This window comes from Euleptes europaea, chromosome 8 (assembly GCF_029931775.1).
Source record: "Euleptes europaea isolate rEulEur1 chromosome 8, rEulEur1.hap1, whole genome shotgun sequence".
NCBI lineage: Eukaryota > Metazoa > Chordata > Lepidosauria > Squamata > Sphaerodactylidae > Euleptes > Euleptes europaea.
Window position 1 is genome coordinate 12,746,198 of NC_079319.1, and position 8,288 is coordinate 12,754,485.

Here is an 8,288-nt window from a genome sequence, read left to right on the forward strand (position 1 = left end):
CCCAGCAGGCTTCACGTGGAGGAGTGGGGAATCAAACCCGGTTCTCCAGATCAGAATCTGCTGCTCATGTGGAGAAGTGGGGGAATCAAACCCGGTTCTCCAGATTAGAGTTCACCACTCTTAACCACTACAGGACACTGGTTGGTATTGTCCATTCTGACTAGCAGCAGCTCTCCAGGGTCTCAAGCTTAGCTCTCTCAGATCTACTACCTGGTTCCTTTTTAGTGGAGTTGTCAGGAACTGAACCTGGGACCTTATGCATGAAAGGCAGATGCTCTACCACTGAGCCACAGCCCCTCCTGGAAAGTGAGGGGAGCTGAGGGGAGCAAAGTGGAGCTGAAGCTGAGGTGGGAGAGCATCTAGCTAGATGGACAGAAGAAGGGAGCCAGCGTGGTGTAGTGATTAAGAGCGGTGGTTTGAAGCGGTGGAGTCTGATCTGGAGAACCAGGTTTGATTCCCCGCTCCTCCACATGAGTGGCGGAGGCTAATCTGATGAACTGAATTTGTTTCCCCGCTCCTCCACATGATGCCAGCTAGGTGACCTTGGGCTAGTCACACTTTCTCAGCCCCACCTACCTCACAGGGAAGGGGAGGGGAAGGTGATTGTAAGCTGGTTTGATTCTTCCTTAAGTGGGAGAGAAAGTCAGCATATAAAAACCAACTCCTACTCCTACTCCTCTTCTTCTTCTTCTTCGCCAGAAAAGGAGAGTTGGGAGTCATAGGATTTCACTCCACGTCAAATCCTCTGCCTCTCTTCTATAGTCTGTTACCTCCTATTCCCTCTCAGCTTTCCCATGGTACCTCTCCTCCCTTTGTTGGTCAAGCAGTTCAGCAACCCAAGACAAAGTCATAGACATGTGGAACATGGTTACAGCAAGGGTTTCTTTCTGTTTGGCTCCACCGTTCCATATCACTGGTGTTATTACGACTAGCCTGTTTCCTGGGCTAGGGTTCCCAAGCTTATTCATTATAGCGAATGTCAGTTTGTTTTTTAAAAAAAACATACCCTGTTTGGGCTCCACTGGGAGCAGAGAAGCCATAAAACAGTATCATTAACATAAGCCTGTTGCATTATTGAACACCCTAGTAGGGGCTCAGAGAATACGCAGGCATATTTGTGGAATGACCTTTCTTAAGCATACTCTGACCTTCCAGATCGCTCCATATTGAATACTAAGCGAGCCCTTAAAGTTTTAAGGCCGCTGCTGGGATTGGCAACTCAGCCGTCGCTGCTCGGAGCTGCTTTGGAGAAATCTGGACCGTTTCTTTGAAACATCACAACTTGTCTGCCGCTCCTGAATAAAGACCGCAAAGGCCCACATGCGCTGGCAGCTTTAGTTCCATAGAGGCACATGATGCAAATCTAACCAGGGAAGACTCGCTGCAGGTAAACACGGAGCTAATAATCTTATTAACTTTTTTTAGGAGAATGAAACTTGTTGGGGCCAGGTCAATGTGGAATTACATGTTACAGGGTTGCGGCTGAAAATGGCATCCCAGCATCGAACTCAAATGCTTACACTGGGACAGGAAGTATCATTTTGATTGTGTGATGATGCCACTTCTTGTGCTTCTGGCAGCTAATGGAGTGGGAAATGCATAGCATGATGTTATGAAATGTGCGGTAAGCGGCAGGGGTGTCGAGAATTTTGACACATACCTGGCCACCAGGAGAACGTACCTTAATCAAGCTCCCACAAAAGGTGAAATCTTGTCCTTGCCTGCTCCACAGACAAAATCTTCTTGATTACTGGAGAAGAGGTACATATCCCATGGGGTCATGAGTGGTCTTCAAAGTGGTCTTCTTGTCGTTTGAAGTTTGCCCCCTCTTTGCACCTGGGTGTTTGGATGCACCCTCTAACTAACCCTGCAGATGATATGTTTCCTGCTTTTGCACCTGTGCAGACAACAGCCTCTGTGAAGTGAGGGCAAGAACTAATAATTTGTTAAGTTTATGGAAAGACATACGAGGCATATGGAGACACCTAAGTAGTAAGTGTCCACTCGAAAATCTCAAAGGGGTTTTTCTTTCCACTTTTCAGTCTGTACCTTTTAACAATTGAAGGTGGCAGAATCATAAGTCAGGTGGGGGTGCAGCTGCAAGAAAGCAGTCTAATAATGCAGATAGATGTGTCTGAACAGCTCAGTGAATGATCAGCTCCCCAATCAGCGAGCTATCAAATATCCAAGTTAAATGACGCTGAACATTATACAGAGGAGAAAATCAGCTATGTCCCCCCCAAAAAAAGGATGCTTCGTTCTAGTTCTTAAAATTTACTGGAAGCCCCTGGCCCAAGAGCAGTGCGACTGTCCTCGACCAGGACCAGGGCCTTTTCAGCCGTGGCCCCTGCTTGATGAAATTCTCTGTTTGAGGAAACCAGAGCCCTGTTGGATCTGGGCCAGTTCCACAGGGCCTGCAAGACAGAGATGTTCTGCAAGGCACATGGTAGGGCACTTTGGGCAGCTCTATTACATCCCCCAGTCACCAGGCAGAGCCCCTCCTCTTCTGTATGTCCCCTTTGGTCCCCCTCCCCACTTACTTTGCAGATGGTCTGCTAGTCTTGGGATTCAACTCTGCTGGGAGCTTACAACGCCATTTTTATTATTATTTATTACTTCACAGAGTTTAATCTGTTTTAACTGTTCTTGGTTTTAAATGTATATATGGAGAAGAAGAGTTGGCTTTTATACCCCACTTTTCTCTACCATTAAAGGAGTCTCAAAGTGGCTTACAATTGCCTTCCTCTCCTCACAACAGACACCTTGTGAGGTAGGTGAGGCTGAGAGAGTTCGGCGAGAACTGTGACTAGCCCAAAGTCACCCAGCAGGCTTCACTTGTAGGAGTGAGGAATCAAACCCGGTTCTCCAGATTAGAGTCCGCCACTCTTAACCACTACACCATGCTGGCTCTCACACCACACTGGCTCCAAATAACTTGTTGTTACTTGTGGTAACTTGTTGTTACCCACCCAAGCCCCGCTGTAGAGAGGGTGGGGGTGGAATATAAATTTAAATTTAAATAAATAAACGTGGGGATACAATTTTTGCAGCCGCCACCCCTATCATGTGCAATTCCACCCATGGTAACCAGGGGAACAGCCTCCCCACATGTCCTAGAAGTAGGGTTGCCAACCTCCTGGCACTAGCTGGATATCTCCTGCCATTACAACTGATCTCCAGCCGATAGAGATCAGTTCCCCTGGAGAAAATGGCTGCTTTGACAATTGGACTCTATGGCATTGAAGTCCCTCCCCTTCCCAAACTCCGCCCTCCTCAGGCTCCCAAAAACCTGCTGCTGGAGGTGAAGAGGGACCTGGTAACCCTGCCTAGAGGTTACCATTCTGCGCCTTGGATCCCAGTTAAAATTTCCACAGATGGAAGGAATTCCATCAGGGAAAATGTGACTCCCCCCTCCCAACACTACAGCCTGATGTGCTACCCTGAAATGATGCTCTGGGGGGGGGAACCCTCCAGGAACAACTGGGGGTGTCAGATGTGTGCTGCAGGAGGACAGAATTGGCTAACGTCAACCCCTCGTATGTACAGAAGTTCTAGGTGAGATCTACCCATAAATGTGCTGTACTATATGTGCAGTATGATGGTAGACTGCATTTACAGGAGATCGTAAATCGTCACACATCTGTTGTATGGCTGATATTCGTAATTATTATTTGCCACTAAGGGGTGCTAGTTCCTTCAAGGCTGCACTAAGAGTATAGATGATGAGACACGCGCACACACGCACACACACACACAGAAGCAAAGTTGCTGTCCATTACTAAAAACCAGTGTTGTTCACTGAGTAAGTCCCGCAGCGACTTATTTGACAAAGCTGCTGATCAGCTGCGGTTTTGTAATCTTGCTGCAACTGTGGCAGGAAACATGCTATAAAAACAAATGGCATTGCTTTTGCCGAGTCATCATGTCCTGATAAAGCCTTATGCAAGCAGTGGAGATAAGAACATAAGAAAAGGCCATGCTGGATCAGACCAAGGCCCATCAAGTCCAGCAGTCTGTTCAGACAGCGGCTGACCAGGTGCCTCTAGGCAGCCCACAAACAAGACGACTGCAGCATTGTCCTGCCTGTGTTTCCCAGCACCTAATATAATAGGCATGTTCCTCTGATTCTGGAGAGAATAGGTACGCATCATGACTAGTATCCATTTTGACTAGTAGTAGGATTGCCAGGTCCCTCTTTGCCACTGGTGGGAGGTTTTGGTGCGGAGCCTGAGGAGGGTGGGGTTTGGGGAGGGGAGGGACTTCAATGCCATAGAGTCCAATGGCCAAAGCGGCCATTTTCTCAGGGGAACTGACCTCTATCGGCTGGAGGTCAGTTGTAATTGCAAGAGATCTCCATCTAGTACCTGGAGGTTGGCAAGCCTAATTAGTAGCCATAGATAGTCCTCTCCTCCATGAACATGTCCACTCCCCTCAGAAAGCGGCCGTTACAGACTGTGAAAAGCAACTCTTTTAAAAATTCTCCAGGGAGGCATTTTCGAGATGTGTGTGTTAAGTGCCGTCAAGTTGCTTCTGACTCATGGCGACCCTATGAATCAATGTCCTCCAAAATGTCCTATCTTTGACAGCCTCACTCTGGTCACCAAATTTTCAGGGTGGCTTCAAGGGATTCTCCTAGCGTGAACCCCGAAGTTTGGTGAAGATTGGGTCAGGGGTCCGATTTTATGGGGTCTGGAAGGCATCGCCCCCCCTTCATAGAGAAGCATTGTAAACTTTACCATACTTCTCTATTGGGGGGGGGCGACCCCAGTTACTCAGTTTCTTGGAGAAAGGGTGGGATAAAATGTACTCAATTAAAGGAACAGCCTAAGAATATTTGGGTTAGATCTATCAGAAGTATGGAAATGTGCCCCCTCCCAGTGCAGCCCACTGATTTCCATGAAAACCAGCTCCTGGGGGGTACGAACTGAAAGGACTAACATGGTGAGGGCTGCAGTGGGAAGGAAGAATAAGTGGAAATTGATAGTGTGGATTCAACCCATTAGATTTTAGGTCAAAATCTAGTTTATTACTCAGTGTGGAAACTCTGAGCTGTTGTTCCCAACATTTTACTAGCTGAGGTTTTGCTGAATTTCTGGCACTCAACACCACGAGAGCCATCATGGTGTAGTGGTTAAGAGTGGTGGTTTGGAGTGGTAGACTCTAATCTGGAAAACCGGGTTTGATTCCCCACTCCTCCACATGAGCAGCGGACGCTAATTTGGTGAATTGGATTTGTTTCCCAACTCGGACACATTAAGCCAGCTGGGTGACCTTGGGCTAGTCCACAGCTCTCTCAACCTCACCTACCTCACAAGGTGTCTGTTGCGGGGAGGGGAAGGGAAGGTGATTGTAAACTGGTTTAATTCTTCCTTAAGTGGTAGAGAAAGTAGACTTATGAAAACCTCCTCCTCCTCCTCCTCCTCCTCCCCCTGCCAAAAAAGGTTTCTGTCCATGTGACTTAGGAGGTCACTTTGAAAAGCTGATGGCAAAACCCATCTGGAGTCAGAAGTGTAAACAGATTGGCTGGGCAGGATGCCGTGGCTGCGATTTCTTCCTCTATTCCAACTTCTTCCTTCCTCTCCAGCTGGTTTGCGTTTTCACAGTTGTGGAAAAGAAAATTCCTTCTATAAGGATATCACTGAATAAGTACAACATGTTCCCCAACTGTATTTTGACAGCTGCCAAGCTTGTGAAAATAATATGCAAACTGTATTAATTAGACGCAACTTAAACATGCAAATTAGTGGAAGAACTTCTTCCCTCCATCCCCAATGTAGGGTAAATTCCTAGGGCTTTCCTCGCCGCCAAACAAATTGTTCACCCTTCCATCAGCAATAATGATCCGTTCAGGGGAACAGCAATTAAAACGAATGGGTTTTAATTAAATTTTTGTGAATTTATTTCTTTTAAACCATGCGTACCAAACATACCATTAATCATACTATTAACTACCCCAAAACCAAAACACTGTGCAGACACATTCTGCTAATGGAGGCTTTTCCCTCTTGTGCGAGGAGTTATGTAAGAGGTGGAATGAATCCCTGGGATGCTACCCAGTATATTTCTTCTATATCCCCACCCACCCCCAATTTACAAGTTGCATCTCGATGCAGCCCCCCTGCTGTTTAACATCGATATCTAACTGCTGGGAGAGATCATTTGAGGTTAGGGTTGCAGGTCCCTCTTCGCCATCAGCGGGAGGTTTTTGGGACGGAGCCTGAGGAGGGCAGGGTTTGGGGAGGGGAGGGACTTCAATGCCAGAGGCCCACTTTTCACGGAAGATTTTGATGCTCTCTTGCCACGGACCAAAAAAAAAACATCCGATTTTTAAAAAAAACACCCGATATAAATGTCATGGCCACGATTTATCCCCGTCAATCTCAATGTAGTTTCGGTTTTTCATGGGAACAAAACACGCTGTATTTGACAATGGTTTGGTCTGTCCCTTTTGCAGGAGGCCGCCCCTTCCAACAAGCTCATTGTTTATGACTGCCTCCAACTCCGCGCCAACTCCGCCCAGCAGATTAGCTCGTGAGGTTCACCTCTGTGGGCACAGCCCCAGCGCCAAAAACAAGCACCAGTCCCTCTGGTCTCCTCCATTTTTCTTCCACCCTCGCTCTGTTCTGCTTTTAGAACAGTCAGATTCCAAATGGGGGGGGGGGGCAAGGCAGCGCTTTCCTCAAAGCTTCCCTTTATTTTCTATAGGTGTGGAACCCATTGCCCTTTAATGACAGACAGGATTTGGGGGGGGGGCAGGAATTGCATCCATGTGCCCAGAGAAGTGTTTAGCTGAAATTGGGAATGGAGCAGCTCCAACCTGTGCCAATTCAAGAGGAGTGCCTTGGATTTGCCACTCTCTAGATGCACATTTTCCCCATTCTTATTCTCAAAACTCTTCTTGGGGGCTGATTGTTGAGTTTTAAGAATTTGGAAGGGGGAAAGGTGCATCTAGAGAGCGGCAAATCCAAGGAAAAACCTCCCTTGCATAAATGGCCACTGTAAACCTCTTGCATTAAAGCAATTTCCCAGAGTATGTCCCCCCAGAAGGCCCCTGGCTTTCTCGCCGGCCCTGATCTGGCCCCAGTGCATCGTGAGAGAGAGGAGGGCTCCTGGCTGGCATGCCGGTCCCGATCCAGCCAGTGTGCATGGTGGGGGGGGGAGAGGAAAGAAGGCTCCTGGCTTGCGGTCCGGCCCCGATCCGGCCTCAGTGCATTGTGAGAGAGAGGAGGGCTCCTGGCTGGCTTGCCGGTCTCGATCCAGCCAGTGTGCATGGCGAGGGGGGGAGAGGAAAGAAGGCCCCTGGCTTGTGCGCCAGCCCTGATCCGGCCCCAGTGCATCGTGAGAGAGAGGAGGGCTCCTGGCTAGCGTGCCGGTCCCGATCCAGCCAGTGTGCATGGTGGGGGAGGGAGAGGAAAGAAGGCCCCTGGCTTGCATGCCGGCCCTGATCTGGCCCCAGTGCACCGAGAGAGAGGAGGGAGACCCAGAGCAAACTAGCCACCCCTCTTCAGAAGAGTGATGGGAGGGAGTTTTGCCTTGGGTTTTCCGCTCTCAGGATGCACATTTTTCCCATCCGAATTCTCAGAAATCCCCCCTCCCCGCTGGGGTAGGGGGGCCAACAGCCCCTTCCCTTGAACATCACCCCCCCCCCCCGCGGGTCCAGCAGCCCTAGACAAAGCTACCACCACCACCACCACCCCCAGCGCACAAGGCGCACATGGCGTGGCCCCGCCGATCTCCCCCTGGAGCCATCCGTCCGGCGTCCCCCTGGGCTTGGAGGTGTGGGCCCAGCTCCAAGGCCCATCCTGGGTGAGGGGCGGGGAAGGCGTGCCGCCTGCCCGCCCGCCAGCCTCCAGGACGGAGGGAGAGAAGTGCCAGGACTCTAGGCAGTCAGGCCGGCAGCAAAAGGGGTGGTATTCTTGTCCGAGCTCAAAACTCCCCCAGCCAATCGCTGTTCTTGGGGGAGGAGAAATTAGCCAGCATGGGCAGGGACAATTGATCTGAACCAAAGAACAAAGGCATTTTTTTTTCATGGAGATCTGAACCAAAAACTGCGCAGCAACAGCAAAGGACGGAGCAAAACAGGTTTGACTTAACGCGGGCATGAAGCGGTTTTTATTCTTCAATTCGGATCAGTCATGAGAAATCAAAAATTGGAACCGAGCTAAAAAAAAAGATACCACAGCAAACCTCCGTGAAAAAATCCCCATAGAGTCCAGTTGCCAAAGCGGCCCTGCTCTCCAGGTGAACTGATCTCTTTCGGCTGGAGATCAGTTGTAATAGCAGGACCT

The 8,288-nt window shown here is 49.2% G+C and overlaps 1 non-coding gene across 1 annotated transcript; it reads right to left on the bottom strand.

Annotated features, from left to right (window-relative positions):
* Window positions 1–225: 225 nt before the first annotated feature.
* On the bottom strand, window positions 226–297 carry TRNAE-UUC (transfer RNA glutamic acid (anticodon UUC)). Its single transcript has one exon. It is a non-coding gene; the product is annotated as a tRNA-Glu (tRNA).
* Between the last annotated feature and the right edge of the window lie 7,991 nt (window positions 298–8,288).